This window comes from Pongo pygmaeus, chromosome 14 (genome assembly GCF_028885625.2).
Source record: "Pongo pygmaeus isolate AG05252 chromosome 14, NHGRI_mPonPyg2-v2.0_pri, whole genome shotgun sequence".
Classification (NCBI taxonomy): domain Eukaryota; kingdom Metazoa; phylum Chordata; class Mammalia; order Primates; family Hominidae; genus Pongo; species Pongo pygmaeus.
The window spans coordinates 76,433,173-76,451,248 of record NC_072387.2 but is presented as its reverse complement, the minus strand read 5'-3'; the positions used below and the strand labels follow the sequence as shown (position 1 = coordinate 76,451,248).

The following is an 18,076-nucleotide window of genomic DNA, read 5'->3' as shown; positions in this document are numbered from 1 at the left end:
TCTGGCTCAAGTTATTGTCTTGGGTCTTTGTTTCAGTCTCTAGGGTAGTGAAGAATTCTTTCCTGTTTGGCCCCAAGTTCATCCCTTTGGCTTCTGGTCAAAATTATGCTGACACACTGTCTACCTCCTTGCAAACTTGGCTGATATCCATAATGTAACTTGAGAAGTCTTCTGTCTCCTAACTATTCTATTCAGACAGGGATATAAGTCCTGCTCCCTGCCTTAAGGCCTGTTAGATGCTCAGTTTTTCTACTTTTTTGGCCGTACAAAAATGAGACATATATCTTATCTTTTATAACACATTATAAAGAAGGAAAATGTAGATAGAAAAAAATTGGTTTTGCTGTAAATGCTAGTTAGACATTTAGGTTCATGAGTTTGAAATTTTCATTAATATTCCAGGAGCTTGGAAGATTTTTGTTGTTTCATGCATGTCTCCTGAACAACAAGCGAAGGAATAAGATTCATATCTCTAGAAAGGGAGAATAATAACTTGATTGACTTGGAGATTACATGGCTTCTTATTTGATTTCATGACCAAATAGGCAGAATAAAATTTGTGTATAATGTTTGGCCACGTGGAAGTAAAAATATTTACACAGAAAGTTATGTCTGGGGACAAACTCAGCTCAGTAAAAGCTAGAAAGCTAAAAGGTAAGAATGGAAACACAGCACATCACCAAAAGTTTTCCTTGTGAGGCTGATGAAGAAACACATATGTCAGTGGTTTGTCATTAGGTAAATGGCTATTCAATAGGTGAGTTTACTAAGGGATTCTAAGTGTGCTCAAGAAACTTATCCCTCAATGCCAGATGTTTGTTATATTTATTACACTTTTGCTTAATTGGCTTTCCTATTATTACTTTGTGTCAGAGTGCTCGTAAGACATTGCGTGCACTGCCTAGTCCAATGAGGTGACTTACTGTAAGTGCACTACATTGTAAAGGAGACCATAAGACCAAAGCCTGATATGGCTAGGCTTTGTGTCCCCAACCAAATCTCATCTTGAATTGTAATCCCCATTAACCCCCTAATCCCTACATGTCTAGGGGGAGACAGGTGGAGGTAATTGAATCATGGGGGCCGTTTCCCCCGTGCTGTTCTGATGATAGTGAGTTCTCACAAGATCTGATGGTTTTATAAGGGTTCTTCCCCCTTTGCTCACACCTCTCCTTCCTCGTGCCTTGTGAAGAAGTTACTTGCTTCCCCTTTGCCTTCTGCTATGATTGTAAGTTTCCTGAGGCCTCCCCAGCCATGCTGAACTGTGAGTCAATTAAATCTCTTTACTTTTAAATTACCATCTTGGGTATCTTCATAGCAGTGTGAGAATGAACTAATACAGATACTAAGTCAAAAAGCTTCATGTTCGTAGAAGCATTATGGATGCTTTACTTTTTGAAAAGGAAACAAAGACAATAAACTATTGATTTCAAGATACCTAACTGAGCCCAAGTATTTACATTTGCTCCCTTTAGGTATAATAGAAATTATCAAGTAAATGTGACAAATTTTACAGCAGAGTTAGAAAAAAAAGAATCAGTGCCATCAATAGAACAAAACTTGAATTAATTTTTGTAATAGAGGAAGCAAATGTAATTGAATTAAGGAAAAAGCCAATCAGATTTACACATCACTTGACTGCACATATCAAAAGAGGACAAACAGAAGCAAGTGGTCTTTTCCTCTTTTCCAAAAACATCACTAGTTTGAATCTGAGAGGAGACAATATAACATGTAAGCATATGCCTGTGAGTGTATCTTTGTGTGTGTGCGTGTCTATGTGTGTGTGTGCCTACATACCTGTTCTTGCATGTTGTAGGTGGTAGGTATTAAAGAAGTCTGGAAACTTCACCAGGACCAAAATTGGTTGTGACTTACATTATTACACTTGGTGACTCCAATGGACAATCCAAGATGGAGACTATACTACAAAATGGCAGGGAAGCAGTTCCCCAATTAAATCCTGGAGTGTGGCTACCCCAATAATTACAGAAGAAGAAAAACCTTTGGTAAGCAGTGAAATCTCCAGATCAGAATAGTCTCTATGTTAACTCCTTTCCTATGTCCTGCTCATTAATAACTGTATTTAGACTGAAAGACATTCTCACTACTCCACAGGCAGAAGATGAAAGAGTGTAGAGATTGTTGAGTGAGGCACAGAAATTAGATCAAAGCCTTGAGGAACCTATTAGTAACCTTCACTGAGCCCAGTCGGATACTGCATTCTTCCACAGGGAATGTGCTGGAGTGAGATTTATCCACCAGCTTCTATTATCAGAGGTTTCTGCCCCACCCTAGGAGTCACTGGGAGAATTCTTCAAGCATAGAAGAGTTCAGTGATGAGTAGCCAAAAAATTCACTATGTTACTAGCATCCTTGGTACCAAAAATCAAATCAAAACAAAATAAACCTCAAAATCCATAGTCCAAAGTCATAAATGTCACATTCTCTGAACCCATCGCAATAAAACTAGAAATTAACAACAAGCAGCCAAACAAAATAAAACAACTAACCACTTAAAAAGTTAACAGCATGCTTAATAAATCTGGAATTAAAAACTAATTCAAAAATCGAACTGCAGAAGTACTCTACGAGGGATCTACAGCAGCAATGGGAGCTAATATATCCTTCAAATCTCCAGGGAGGCACTGAGCTGTAAGTCAGCACCTAGTATGGAGGGCCCAAGTGAGAAAAAGAGCTGAAAAACCAGAGGATTAACTGAAGGTCTCTAAAAGAAACAACTGTGCACAATGTATGCCACCATCCCACCACTCTATACACACACACGCATGCACCTGCACACAGAGCTCAATTTGTCGCCAAAAGATAAGGAGTTCTTCTCTAAAGAAGTTGAAATACTAACAAAATGAAAGCACAGGTTTTTAATAGAGTGTTGCAGCCTCAGAGTAAAACCCCCTCTGTTCTCGGGATTTGAGAGTCCTTATCTGATAGTCCATCTGTTCACCCTAAAGTGAAGAACTCCAGTGAACTCTAACGTTCCCCTCCACACTGAGGTCTCTGCAAACTTCCCAGTCAGGGAAGGTGAGAAATCATTCATATATACAACTGAAGAAGAAGCCGCCCATGCTACCTTCTCAGTGCTTAATTATTAAAACACACAGATAATCAGAGATTACCACATAGATATTTTTAGAAAACTAGTGGTGGCAAAAGGTAACAATCAAGATCAACAAAACAAAAGCTGATTTCTAGAGAAATATGTAATTTAAAAGAGGGTATTAAAAATATATAATTGGTATATCTAAAGAGATTAAGGAAAAGTTACATCTTTCTTAAAAATTTTATTTTTAAGTGACATGTAATAATTGTACAGATTTATGGGGTATAGTGTGATGTTTCAATACATGTATACAATGGATAATTATCAAATCAAGGTAATTGGAACATCTGTCACTTCAAACTTTTATCATTTGTGTTAGGAACATTCAAAATCTTCTCTTCCAGCTACTTGAAAATATACAATAAATTACTATGAACTATAGTCACACTATAGTACTATAGAACCCTAGAACTTATTTCTCCTATTAAGCTGTGATTTTGTGTTGTGTAACTAACCTCTTCCTATTCCTCTTCTCCCCTACCCTTCCCAGCCTCTGGAAATCACTATTCTACTCTCTACTTCTATGAGCTCAATGTTTTTAGCTCATACATATGAGTGAAAATATGTAGCTTTTATCTTTCTGTGACTTACTTATTTCACTTAACATAATGTCCTCTGGGATCATCCAAGTGGCCATGAATGAAAGGATTTCATTCTTTTTTATGGCTGAATAGTATTCCATTGTGTATATATACCAGATTTTCTTTATACATTCCTCTGTTGATGCACAGAAAGCTGTATCTTTAACACAAAAATAAGACACCAAGAGGGAGAAAGGGGAAAGATCAGAGAACAAACCAACCAACCATATGAAAATATGGGCTTTGTACATAAAACATTGTATATTTGTTATTTCATTCATTCAACAATGATATATGAAATGTCTGCTATGGGCCAGTGAGTCAGGCATTTTCTCCTCATGCTGTCCTACATTTTGAAAGTTATTAGCAAAAGACCATTCCAAAATTTAAGGCTTGAAATGCTACTATCACAAAGAGATGAAAAAAAATCCAAAATACTCAATAATATACAAATGATAAAAATCAAAATTTTACCTGAGAGAAGCTGAGCACTAGAGGGTGTAGACAGGGCACAATCTTGAGGCAAAATGGTAGAAATAAAATAAAGAAGGATACTGGATACTAAAGAAATTTAAGTAGGCCACGTAGCTTGTGAGCTGGCTGTGAGGGATTAGTTTGAGGTGTCAGCAAGCCTGTTTCACCACACCTGGGGAGGGTCTTCTAAATATCTCACCCCGGCCTCTGTCCCAGGTGTGCTGAAACAGAACCTTCCCTTTAGGGATAAGGCCCTAGCAAAAAACTCGGCTCCAATCAGGAGCTGAGGAAAGGAAGAGAGAGTGGGTGGGTGGGCAGACGCCCAAGCACTCAAAATGTACACTTGGAGGAATAAGAGGAAATTCAGCTCCTGGAAAGTGAGTTTTTTGGACCTCCGGGGAGCCTCAGACTTGGACGCTCTCTGTGTTGTGGGTAGGCTCTTCTGTCTCTCCCCTACCTCTTCTGTTCTCTCTTAGAATATTAGTTTCTCAAAATTTGAAATGCAAACTCTACAAAAGAAGGACCTGATTGCTGTAATTTCAGATCACTCACCTTGCTTCTCTGACCCTCAGTCTCTTTGTTAACATGGAGATACTAATAGCTATCATGTGGTGCTATTGTAAATATTTACTAACATGGCAATAGGAAGAATGCATGCATAGGGCTTTAGTGCATACTGAGAGCTCACTAGAGGAGTTATTAATGCTGGTGAATTTTTAGCTCCTTATAGCCATTTGTATTTTCCTCTACAAATATTAGTCACGTTACCTCTTTCCTAAAAATATTTAAAAATACTATTATCAGTACCAATGCTACAGGTACTGTTTTTATTGTTAATATTACACGTAGGTCTCTAGTCAGTTATTGATGTGGAAACAATTTCTAGGACAAAACACTTAACATACCATCCTAATTAAGAAATTTTTTTTAAATCAGTAAGAGAAATTGTAAGACAATGGTTGACAACATTTGGATTGTACAAAAAGCACCAGAAAATTTTGTTAAAGAATGCAGATTCCTCTCTCAGAGTTTCGAATTGGGCCTTCAAGTGATTCATGCAGAACCTACAGTTCCCTGATTCTGTACTTGGGCAATCATTCCTTGCATACGAATTGTTGAGAAATTAAAATATCTTTGTCTGTCTCTGAGTCAGCTATTTCGGGTTGAGCCATTTATTACATCTTAAACTATTAATAGAGTTTAATATCCCCATCTTTACTCTTACTTTAATTCAGAAGGAAGAGAGTTCTGCTGTAGGGAAGTCAATTAAACCACTCATTACTATAAATATGATGAAGGTAGAAAATTTTATATTACCATAACTCCTGTAAGGTACTTGCCGGCAGATTTAAGAGAAAGCTTAGCAGAATATTTATGTTGCATCCAACCTCACAGGTGTAAACTGTGAGTAAATCTGCAGTTGGGGTATTTGATTAGTGCTAGTTCTCTGGTGTGATGGCTCAATACACAAAGATGGGCTTGAATAAATTGAGATGGAATAAAAGGTTGAATGTAGTCAAGCTGCCATTTCACATTCTTGTTTAGGGATCTATAAAAGCAATCATTTATTTTAACTTCCAATTGGTTGTTTTGTTATCCAAATGTCATTAGTTAATTTTTGCTTATTCAATAAATAACTACTAAGCACCTACCATGTGTCAAGGAACATGCATGTGTAAGAGAATGGTCTATTTTATTCTTTCTTTCACAAAGGCTTTTATTGAAAACTTGAAGTTCAATTTTTTCATAATCTAAGAGAATAACATTGTTTTTTGAAGGGAAAACTCAGTAGAACTATTTTCATTTGAAACCTATTTCAAATTTTCTCTGCACATTTGTCCACAGGGAAAAGGGAGTAGGCTGGTTCTTGGGTTTTTCATCGATGAACCTCAGTCAATTACACACAGATCATCAATTCATCAGCACATAGAGCCACACAAATGATCTCATACAAATCTATATTTAGATTTGCTTATCAAAAGATTCACTCTGTTTTAAAGCCTCAGTGTTCCTTTAGTTCTTCACAGGTATCTTATAGCAGGCTCCAGGAAAAATAAAGTCCCCTCAAACATGTCCATTATAATTACATACCAAAAGAAAAATAACATTACGGAAGGCTTTCACCTAGTAAAAGTATTTCTTTCCTCTTTATTTTTTTCAAAGTATGTCTGGAATTAAGATTTAACTATGGCAGAATGTGATATTTACTAAGTCAATACCACATAATATATTTAGTAAAATTATATGATTGGTAAGCTTGTTCTGCTAATACATTTGAAAGAATTTAGCATTCAGATTTCAAAAAAGTATTCATACTAGTTTAAATATAAAATATATGGGCATTTCTTTTAAAAATTCAGTGCTGTGCCTCTCTGTCAGAAATATTTTACCATTATTTCTGTAGGAAAATCAAATTTGATTTATATCATTTAGACTTAAGATACCATTTATGGGTCTGTAACCCACCTTATGTGTCAAGACTACTTCTTGCCTCTCCCCCTACTTTTTTGTGTAAATCCAACTTGACGTTTTTTTCCCAAGGATATCAATGTTACAAGAACTATATCATCCAAGAAAAAAAAAAACAGAAAGGAAATGTTGAAATGACCTGAAAAGATGACAATGACTACTATCTGAAAACAGTGAGGTGCAAGAAATCAAGCTGATAAAAGGAAATAAAACTGATGTATATTGATAGTAATTTGTTAATGGGAAAATAAATAAGTTCAAGGAAGATTTAGGAGAGACAATGGGAAACAGACCATCCAGAGAGAAAGCTATTTCAATGACAAGTTGATTCTGGTAATTAGAAATTCTAATACTGAAAAAAAGCCATCAGATATAAACAAGGAAATGATGGCAGCTTGAGGACTATGTGGACCCTAAAATGTCACTTTCTTGATTATACAATATTCTAAATAACCACCCTATTTCCCAGAACCTAGGATTAAAATGAGAAAGGAATTATGGAAAGAGTTAATGTAAAGAACGCAAAAAATTTGGATACCCAAATGGGTGAGAACTTTTCCAAAAATAGAAATATCCCAAACCAAGAGAATAGAGGATGAAAGAGCAAAGTGAAAAAACTGTAATAGGTTTAGCACTTTAGAGAGCTGTACATTTTTCAATCTTTTTCATCTGACCCGACATCCACCAAATAACAGAAGTGAGGTTAATATAATCTTCATTATCCACGAGAAGGCTTAGGCTCAAAGAGGCTACCATTTTTCAGACTGTCTGTTTTTCTCTGCTACACTCATAACTGCCAGCATCTCTTGTCTTATTACTTTCCTCTGACAGTAAGTATCATAATGATATGATGATGATATATTCTCTGAGATCTCCTATGCTTTCCTTCCAGTAGCAGGTCCTAAGTTTTCTACTGACACATGGGGGTGCAGAAGGCTCCTAGGCAACAGTTACATGCCTTGTTGTCTCTGAGCTGCTTTCTCTCTGCACATCACACTCCCTTTCTTCTAAATTTTGAGCTGAAAGAGTTTTGTTGTGGTTGTTGTTGTTGTTTTTACTTAACTTTTATTGGGGGATTGAGACCACCAATGAATTATTCTCTCCCGCTTATTTCTAAGCTAATTGAGAGATGTGAAATTGTGGTGTTCAAGATGAATATGTTGTCACCAGCAGACATGCTGGAGAAAGCAGTTCAAGGTGACTCTGAATCCACCTAGTCCACAGTTTTGGCAAAACCCACTGGAGGATAAATGGGAGTCTGTAGAGCTGAAGCATTTACGTAACCCATTGTCTCTCTCTGGCCCTGGATAGGGAGGAAAGGAAAGTACAACCTTCCACTTAGGAGCTTTACTAAATTGGTACACCCAATTAAATGAAAGGATTAAAATAGGAAGATAGGAATGTTTCACTGATTGATAGCCTTTTACATCAAGAATGGGATTATTTTCAGCTGTGAAAGAATCCAAATAATGGAAGCTAAAACATGATAGAAGCTTAAATTTTTGCCATATCCTTTGTGTAGTATGGGATTATATGGCAGCTCAAGGATCACGAGGGATCCAATCTTTTTTTAACTTGAATCCTCCTTTTGGTATCCACATTCCACGTTGTGATTCAAGAGCACTCCAGCTTCAGCCACTGCATCCACCAGCAAGCAGAAATGAGGACAGGGGAAGGAAGATTATGCACCCTTCCTTCAAGGACATCTACCTACAACCACACACAACAATTCATTCCATAGCACATTGGTCAAAACTAAATCACTTCCAACACCTACTTGCAAAAAGACTTGAAAATGTAATCTTTTATCCTATGTGTTTGTGTTCCAGGCCAAAATTGGAATCTCTAATACTAAGAAAAAGAAAGAAAGAATGTATAATAGGGAGAGCCAGTATTTTTTTTTTTTTTTTTTGAGATGAAGTTTTGCTCTTTGTTGTCCAGGCTGGAGTCCAGTGGCGCAATCTCAGCTCACTGTAACCTCCGCCTCCCGGGTTCAAGCGATTTTCCTGTCTCAGCCTCCCAAGTAGCTGGCATTACAGGCACCTGCCACCATGCCCAGCTGATTTTTGTATTTTTAGTAGAGACAAGGTTTCACTATGTTGGCCAGGCTGGTCTTGAACTCCTGACCTCAGGTGATCCGCCCACCTGGGCCTCCCAAAGTGCTGGGATTACAGGCTTGAGCCACCATGCCCAGCCATACGGCCAGTAATTTCTACTCCACTCACCAATTTCTTACACACCAATGTGCTTTTGGAGGAGTAGAGTAACATTCACATATTTAATCATTGGTTTTCTTGCTGTGGTCAATGATTTTCCAACTACCTAATATAAGTTTTTACTCTTTCCTAGTTTGATTAATGTTAGCGTTTTTTGTTTGCTTGTTTGTTTGCTTCTGCTGCTTTTCTTTTTATTTCTTTGCTTGTTTGTTTCATTAGATGTGGCAACAGGAATGTTTTGACACTGTTATTATCTTGTTTATCTTGTCTTTGTCAGCTTTCTTTGATTTAGATTATTGTGTACCCTCAGAGTACTTTCTAGTCTTTCGACTATGTGAAATCTTCTGTCAGCCTATACTTTTAAGAAAAGATGTACACATATAATAAATAGACTCATACCTACTCTCTTATCATTTCAGCTGTGTTGTCAGTTATAGAAAAAGAACATAATATTTTTATATTTGTCAATTGATTTGTAATTGAACTTTAAAATGTAAGTGTCTTTTTGACCAGGCACAATGGCTCATGTCTGTAATCCCAGCACTTTGGGAGGCTGAGGTGGGCAGATCACCTGAGGTCAGGAGTTCCAGACTAGCCTGGCCAACACAGTGAAATCCCATCTCTACCAAAAATGCAAACATTAGCCAGGCTCGGTGGCGAGTGCTTGTAATACCAGCTACTTAGGAGGCTGACGCAGGAGAATCGCTTGAACCCGGGAGGTGGAGGTTGCAGTGAGCCAAGGTCTCTCCATTGCACTCCAGCCTGGGTGACAGAGCAAGAAGACTCTGTCTCAAAAAATAAAATAAAATAAAAATATATGTGTTTTTTTACTGTTACTGAATTAAAAGCTCTGTGTGACTCATTTGTGTATTTTTCTTTCTTTTTTTGACCACTTTATTGAAGTATAATTCATATACAAAATGCTGCAAATATTTAATACGTGTAACTTGGTGAGTTTTGAGATAAGTACATACCCATGAAACTGTCAATACAATCTATGCCATATACCTCTCCATCACCTCTAAGAGCTTCCTTCTGCCCTCTTACTTATTACCATTGTGTATGCAATAAGAACATTCAATGTAAGTCTACCTCCTTAGCAAATTTTTAAGTACACAATACAGTATTGTTAACTATAGTCGCTATGCTGTACAGTGAATCTCTAGGAATTACTCATCTTGTGTAACACTTTATATCCTTTGCCTAATACCTTCCTCTTTCTCCCTTCTCCAAGTCCCTAGCATTATACTCTCTACTTCCATGAGTCTCACCATTTCAGGATCATAAGTAGTATCATATAGTATCTTTCCTTCTGTGCTGGCTTATTTCACCCAGCATAAAATACTTCAAGATCACTGATGTCATCACAAATGACATGATTTTCTCTTTTCTTAAGGTTGAATCATATTCCATTGTATGTATATGCCACATTTCCTTTGTCTGTTCACCCAAAGATGGACATTAAGGTTGTTTCCATGTCCTGACTATTGTGAATAAGGCTGCAGTGAGTATGGGAGTGCAGATATCCTTCAAAATTCTGATTTTAAATCCTCTGGATATATACCAAAGAGTGGGATTGCTGAATCATATAGTAGTTCTGTTTTTATTTTTTTTAAGATTCTCCTACTGCTTTCCCTAGTGGCTGCATCAACATATGTTCCCACCAACAATATACAAGAGTTCCCCTTTTCTCATATTTTCACAAATACTTGTTTTCTTTTGTAGCTTTATTTTGTTTTGATAATAGCCATCCTAACAAATGTAATGTGATATAGCTCTATAATTTTAATTTGCATTTCCCTGATGATTAGAAGTGTCGAGTACTGCCTTTCCGCGCTACCTACGGAATGGTCCATACAGTGTTGTTCTGGATTCCCATTGTAACTTAAAGGGAAATTTTCACAATGTCTGGAGCCCTTGATGTCCTGCAAATGAAGGAGGATGATGTCCTTACGTTCCTTGCAGCAGGAACCCACTTAGGTGGCACCAATCTTGACTTCCAGATGGAACAGTACATCTATAATAGGAAAAGTGATGGCATCTACCGCATAAATCTGAAGAGGACCTGGGAGAAGCTTCCGCTGGCAGCTCGTGCCATTGTTGCCATTGAAAACCCTGTAGATGTCAGTGTCATATCCTCCAGGAATACTGGCCAGAGGGCCATGCTGAAGTTTGCTGCTGCCACTGGAGCAAACTCCAATTGCTGGCCGCTTCATTCCTGGAAACTTCACTAACCAGATCCAGGCAGCCTTCCAGGAGCTACGGCTTCTTGTGGTTACTGACCCCAGGGCTGACCGCCAGCCTCTCACAAAGGCATCTTATGTTAACCTACCTACCATTGCTCTGTGTAGCACAGATTCTCCTCTGCGCTATGTGGACATTGACATCCCATGCAACAACAAGGGAGCTCACTCAGTGGGTTTAATGTGGTGGATGCTGGCTTGGGAAGTTCTGCACATATGTGGTACCATTTCCCGTGAACACCCGTGGAGGTCATGTCTGATCTCTACTTCTACAGAGATCCTGAAGAGATTGAAAAAGAAGAGCAGGCTGTTGCTGAAAAGGCTGTGACTGAGGAGGAATTTCAGGGTGAATGTACTGCTCTAGCTCCTGAGTTCACTGCTACTCAGTCTGAGATTGCAGACTGGTCTGAAGGCGTGCAGGTGACCTCTGTGACTACTGAAGATGGGAGTCCTCAGCCTGCCACGGAAGACTGCTCTGCAGCTCCCACTGCTCAGGCCACTGAATGGGTAGGAGCAACCACTGAATGGTCTTAAGCTGTTGTTCTAGCACGGGCTCTTAAGCAACATGGAAATAAATAAGGTTGATGGAAAATAAACAACAGTTTCAAAAAAAAAGAAATGTTGAGCACCTTTACAAATACCTATTGGTCATTTGTATGTCTTCCTTGGAGAAATATTTGTTTAGTTCCTTCACCCATTTTTTAATTGGGTTATTTGTTATTGAGTCATAGGGATTCCTTATACATGCAAATATTAACCTCTTATCAGACACGGTTTGCAAATATTTTCTGCCATTTCATAGGTTGTGTTTTTATTGTGTTGAATGCTTTCTTTGCTGTATGGAAGATATTTGTTTGAAATCCCACTTTTGTTGCCTTTTCTTTTGGTGAAATGAATCTGAAAAATCATTGCCAAGGCCAGGGTCAAGAAGCTTTTTTTCTAACTTTTAATTCTAGGAGTTTTACAGTTTCAGGTCTTATGCATAAATCTTCAATCCATGTTGAGTTTTTCTTTGCATGTGGCATAAGGGTCCAATTTCATTTTATTTTTGCATGTGGATACCCAGTTTTTCCAATGCCACTTGTTGAAAAGGCTATCCTTTTCCCAGTTTATATTTTTGGCTCCCTTGTTGAAGATCAGTTAACTATTTATGCATGAGTTTTTCTGGGCTCTCTTTTCTGTTCCATTTGCCTATATGTCTGTTTTTATGCTCATATCATAATGTTTTGATTACTGGAGCTTTGTAATATGTTTGGAAAGCAGTAAGCATGATGCCTCTAGTTTTGTCCTTCTTGCTTAAAATTGCTTTGGCTATTTGGGGTCTTTTATCTTTCCATATGAATGTTAAGATTATTTTCTGTTAAAAAAAAGCCACTGGAATCTTAATAAAGATCACATTGAGTCTGTAGATTGCTTTGAGTATTATAGTTTAACAATATTCATTTTTCCAATCCATGAACACAGGATATCTCTCCATTTATTTATGTCTCCTTTAATTTGTTTCAGTGTTTTATAGTTCTTGGTGTACAAGTCTTTCACCTTCTTGATTAAGTTTATTCCTAAGTATTTTATTCTTTTTTGATGCTATTGTAAATAAGATTGCTTTCTTAATTTCTTCTTTGGACAATCTGTTGTTAGTTTATAGAAATGCAAATGATTTTCTATATTGATTTACATATTTTTCTTAAAATGTACATGAATACATAAATATAAGACATAAACAAAGGTTTGTGAAAATTTTTTAAAAATAAGCAAAAAGATTGGAAAGAAGGTTCAAGTAAAAAGGTAGACAAAGAAGACAATGGTGACATGGGTGGATTATTTATGTTCAATTTCATAAAGTAGAAATACGTGGAACATAGGTAAGAGCAGATTTGAATACTTGGGAATCAATTGAAAAAATCATGCTCAGTGTTAATTTTAGAGTATATTACACATCAATTCATCATTATTCAATACATATAATTGAAAACATTACTAAACACATAAAGTGGGCAGAAAAAAGAAAACATTTTTATTAACTGGATTTCATAGCTGCCATTCATTAGTTGATACATAAAATAATTGAATATTGCCCTTGTATGCTTTTTTTTTAAATGTAAGTAAAACAACTCTCATGCTTTCATGAAAAGAACAAACCAAATGCTACTGAAAATAATATCTTGTGTCTTAATAATAAATGGCAAACCTCTGGACAACACTACTAGCAGATACACATTATTTAGGACATTTGTGGTTTAATGAACTCTAAGGCTCATGACTGACACTGCATATGGTTGTTCTTAGCAAACTAAGCATACTTATAATCAAAATATTGATATCTCAAAACAAATATTTTATTAATGCTGTCATGACTCTTTAGTATTTGTTTTTCTCCATGAAACTGAGGATACTATGTAATAAAAAGACCTCTGCTTTTTGTGGCGTATGAGCACTAAAGGGCTTTAAAAAGATAAGAGGTTTGGGCTCTGTACCTAGCTGAATTTTTCAACATAGTTATGGATAACTCTGAGAAATAGCATAGAGAAAGTTAATAATTTCTTTGGGAAGTGATATCGGGCAAATGAGTTTTGCTCAAACAATCATATCCACCTTTTTATTCTAAACTAATAAATTATCAGTTTTTCTTCATGTAAATGTAATTGCCCATTTGTATATGTTGGATACCTATGTTATCAATTATTATCATCATATCATATTTGAGTGCTACTTGACACAGGGTAGCCTAGATGCCGTCCTTAGTTCCCTGAGTCTTTGCTACTAAATAGAAATAACATAGTCCATGAAGGCGTAATAGATAAGACTGGCACTATTAATTAAACTATACCTAGTTTTTGTGTTTGTATATTTAAAAGCTATATATACGTGTGTGTGTGTATATATTATATCATTATATATTGTATATTATATATCATATATCATAAGTTTATCATATATATTATATACACACATGTACACACACACACATATATATACATGCTACATAGTGTTATACATGCATTTTGTTTTTCTATACCCAGTACCATACCTACAATAGTTTTGAGTCAGTGAAATAAGATAGAGTATCCGGACACACTTTTAATTCTATTTAGGCATGACAGAATTGCTTTGAACCTAGAATTAGGTTAGCTTTTTGAGAATTATGCAGTGCTAGGTAGGATGCAAGCAGAGTGATCGTGAGGCTGATGGAAGATACATGGTACAGCCATCGTCGGTATCTTACTGGAAGTTCAGATTGGTGGCATAATTGTTCACTTGGATTAAGGCTGTATAAAACTTGTTATCTAGATCATGGAAAACATGAAAAAACATATTTGTAAAGACTAGTTGCAGAAGTATATTAAGGTACAGTAGAAATGGAGGCCATATACTTTAAGATTCATCTAATATTAGACAATGGTAACAACATGTTTTCTATGAGCAAGCTCAGTATCCAGAGTTCACGTAGCCATGGAAGGCAGATCTCAACATTACAGCATTGTGGGGTAGAACAAAGCTTCAGCCAGAGAACAGACTCAAGACCGATCTTGGAGTGAAACTAGAATTCTAAGACACCGCCGATTCTGATTACAAAGTTACCACTGTGAGAGAAGTAGAAAACTGACCTGGGAGCAAATGGACTCCTACATGTTCATTCATGAGGTTCTAGTGTAGGAGTAAGTGTGAGCCAAGAAGGCTAAAGGGTTCATCAGTAACATTGTCAGTCAAGAAAGCAGTCCTAGAGCATCAATAGTTCTAGGTGGGGGAGGCTGAGGGAAGCATGTCCAGAGAAAATAAGTTGAAAAGCTAAAAGGTGGGAGAAGATGATCAATTCTTGTCATTTTCTTTTGCTTAAACTAAGGATCACCAACATAATAAAAATTGAAATGAGAAATGAAGGAAGTTTCCTAATTTAACAGAAATGGTATAGGGAAATATGCAGAACAATTATACTAAACATAGGATTTTTTTAGACCAAGAATAAACAATTTAAAGTGGAGTGACCAAAATGAAATTATGATATACTTTGTAATTCTCACAGAATTAGAGAGGACATGCTAATCATCATGTAGGGGCCATGGTATGTGATATGCAAAAGAAAACACTGACATGAATATGTCAGGAAATTTAGGGCTGTTTCCAACATGTAAATTGCAATTAGAGGCAAGACTAATAAAGATTTTGTATAAGTGATATAGGAATAGCCTGTTTATAAGTAACGGTTGGCTTAGAACTATTTAGGAACTATAGATTTTAATTTTCGTTACAACTTAGCAATGTAAATATCTTTTTCTACCCCAGTAAGAAGTTAATCTTCTATATTTATCACTAATAGCCAGCCCTGCTCATCTTCTTTAGCTATATTCAGGCTTTCTGAGCTGAGGAAATCTCAGCTTTGTAGTCATTAATGATCATTATCCTTAAATGAAAATGTACTGGAAATAACTTTGATATCATTCTTAGTGGGTAATTTAAGGAATAGAATGGGAATATTAATGTTGAAAAAGTACAGTGTAATAGCCACGAAGCCTGCTGAAGAGAATACCAAGCTATAAGGATCACCAGGGAAGAAGGTGTTCTTGTCTGATACATCACATTAGACTGCTACTATTCCTCCCCCCTTGCCAGAGTGGGGAGAGAACAAAGAAATGGGGAGAGAAAAAGGAGGTTAAAAAGACCTCATCCCTGCCTTCCAAAGCAAAGAGAAAGAATGTCAACCAAAACAACCTAAGACTAATGTGGTGATCTTACTTCCTGATGACTTAAAATACTCGCATTCTGAGATTATCAGATTAAGTTACTTACTACTAATTCATTCTGGACCTCTCTATTTTAATCTGACAATTTAATATAACTTTTACTCTGTCTTGAGGAAACATTCATGAACGTAAAGTCCCACTTGGCAGATACTACCTTTATACTCTTCAGTGGAAACAGAACACTCAAGAGCACTGTACCTTTGTAGCACCACTGAGACTTTGTCTCAACAGTAGATAGGACTCAGCAAGGCTAGGCTTAAGCAGCAGGAGAAGCAACAACACCCTGGTGAGCCCTGAATACAGGAAGAAGAATAAGCCACTCATCATTCTTCCACTTGGACTATAAAGCTTCTACTGAGGCAATGCCACATGCCAATTCAAGCTACCCCCTCAGTCACAGCCACAGACATTCCACTGATTTCATTCAGCCTTCTGGGGTGGCATTTAATATCCATAGGCTGATTCCATCTATATCTCTCATAGCCACAGTTCCTGAAGATAGCGTATTCTACTTACCCATTGCTTTCATGACTTTATTAATATACAGCTTTCTATTCCTTCTACCATATTGTACAATCCAACTTCGTTGCATTTCCAAAAAAGTTCACTGTATTTATAGTCTATTTGTAGAAACTATTTGTTTCCACAGACTGAAACTTGTATTTCTCTCCATGATTGGACACTGGTCCTTCTCTCACCTCACATTATTGTCCATGAAGTCTGGAGGCAGAGCCATGACCCATTCTTCTAACCATGTTTTTCAAAGCTTGATCATTTTTTTCTCCCTCATATAAATCACCCTTCTTTACTCAAATGTGTACTCTCTTCCTCTTCTTTATCATTAATATATCTTGATGGGTCATTTGCTCCTATTCATTCATGAGTTCAATTGAACTAAAGTCTCCTTCATTGTTATCCCAACTCCTGCCATTAGACTGAAAATATGCATGTCTATTTAGATATCCATCAATCTACCATTTTTAAAATTTTTCTCCATTGAGTGACCTCTACTGCCACTCTATTTCAGCATCTCACTCTTAAGAGTACATCTTAAACTTCTAAAAAAAAAAAAAAAAGAATTCATTTTCCTAATTTATCACCACAACTGTCTATTCTCCTATAACATCATTTATTAAATACAATTCCTGTTATAGAGAGAACGGTTTAAAATATTTGATTTTTTTCAATGGGGATAAAAAGATGAAAATCTTCTAGAACTTTGAAAGGAATATAAATGTCAGAGTAAATTTTTTGAAATTGTAGAGAGAAGACACAAGAAAGATAATTTTTTGAAAGTTTTAATAGAGAAGAACAAAATTCCAAAAGTCTATTTATAAAGTTGAATAAAACAGAAATATCACTGAGTATTAATCAAGAAAAACACAAAAGACATAACTAAAGGGAGATGTGAGTATACATAAAAATTAAATGTATGAAATGTATGAAGGTCATAAAATATATCAATAAATCAAAATCTTAGACAAGTGAGCAATTTCTTGAATACTGCTTAACAAAACCGAGAAAGTTAAAGAGAAACTGAAATGACTATAATCATTATTGAAATAGTATCAGTAGCTGAAAATTTATATACTGAACACAAAATACACACACTAGACCCCGATAGCTTGCATTGCTCCTTATCATGCTGTTGATTTTCAAGCTTTTAAATAAGATATTTTTTGAAATAAAATTTTAAGGTTACGTATTACTCCTTAAATTGTTTTTATTTTTCAACAAAAGTGCTCCTGTGGGCCGGGCATGGTGGCTCATGCCTGTAATCCCAGCATTTTGGGAGGCCAAGGCTGGCAGATCACCTGAGGTCAGCAGATCACCTGAGGTCAGGCAGATCACCAGCCTGGCCAACATGGCAAAACCCTGTCTCTATTAAAAATACAAAAATTAGCCAGGCATGGTGGTGGGTGCCTGTAATCCCAGCTACTCAGGAAGCTGAGGCAAGAGAATCGCTTGAACCAGAGAGGCGGAGGTTGCAGTGAGCCGAGATGGAGGTTGCAGTGAGCCGAGATCGCACCGTTGCACTCTAGCCTGGGTGACAGAGTGAGACTCTGTCTCAAGAAAAAAAAAAAAAATGCTCCTGTGAAAACAAAAGTCTTCCTTCTTCACAAATGAAGAAACAGAAAGTTAGGATGGGGAACCATACAGACAAGGTAGTGGCAATCTCCCTAAGTATTCCTGTTACCATAGCTGCGAAACAAACTATACTAGAACTCAGGGA

The 18,076-nt window shown here is 36.7% G+C and overlaps 1 pseudogene; it reads left to right on the top strand.

Annotated features, from left to right (window-relative positions):
• The first annotated feature begins 10,765 nt into the window (after positions 1-10,765).
• Positions 10,766-11,638, top strand: LOC129011509 (small ribosomal subunit protein uS2-like; annotated as a pseudogene).
• Positions 11,639-18,076: the final 6,438 nt, after the last annotated feature.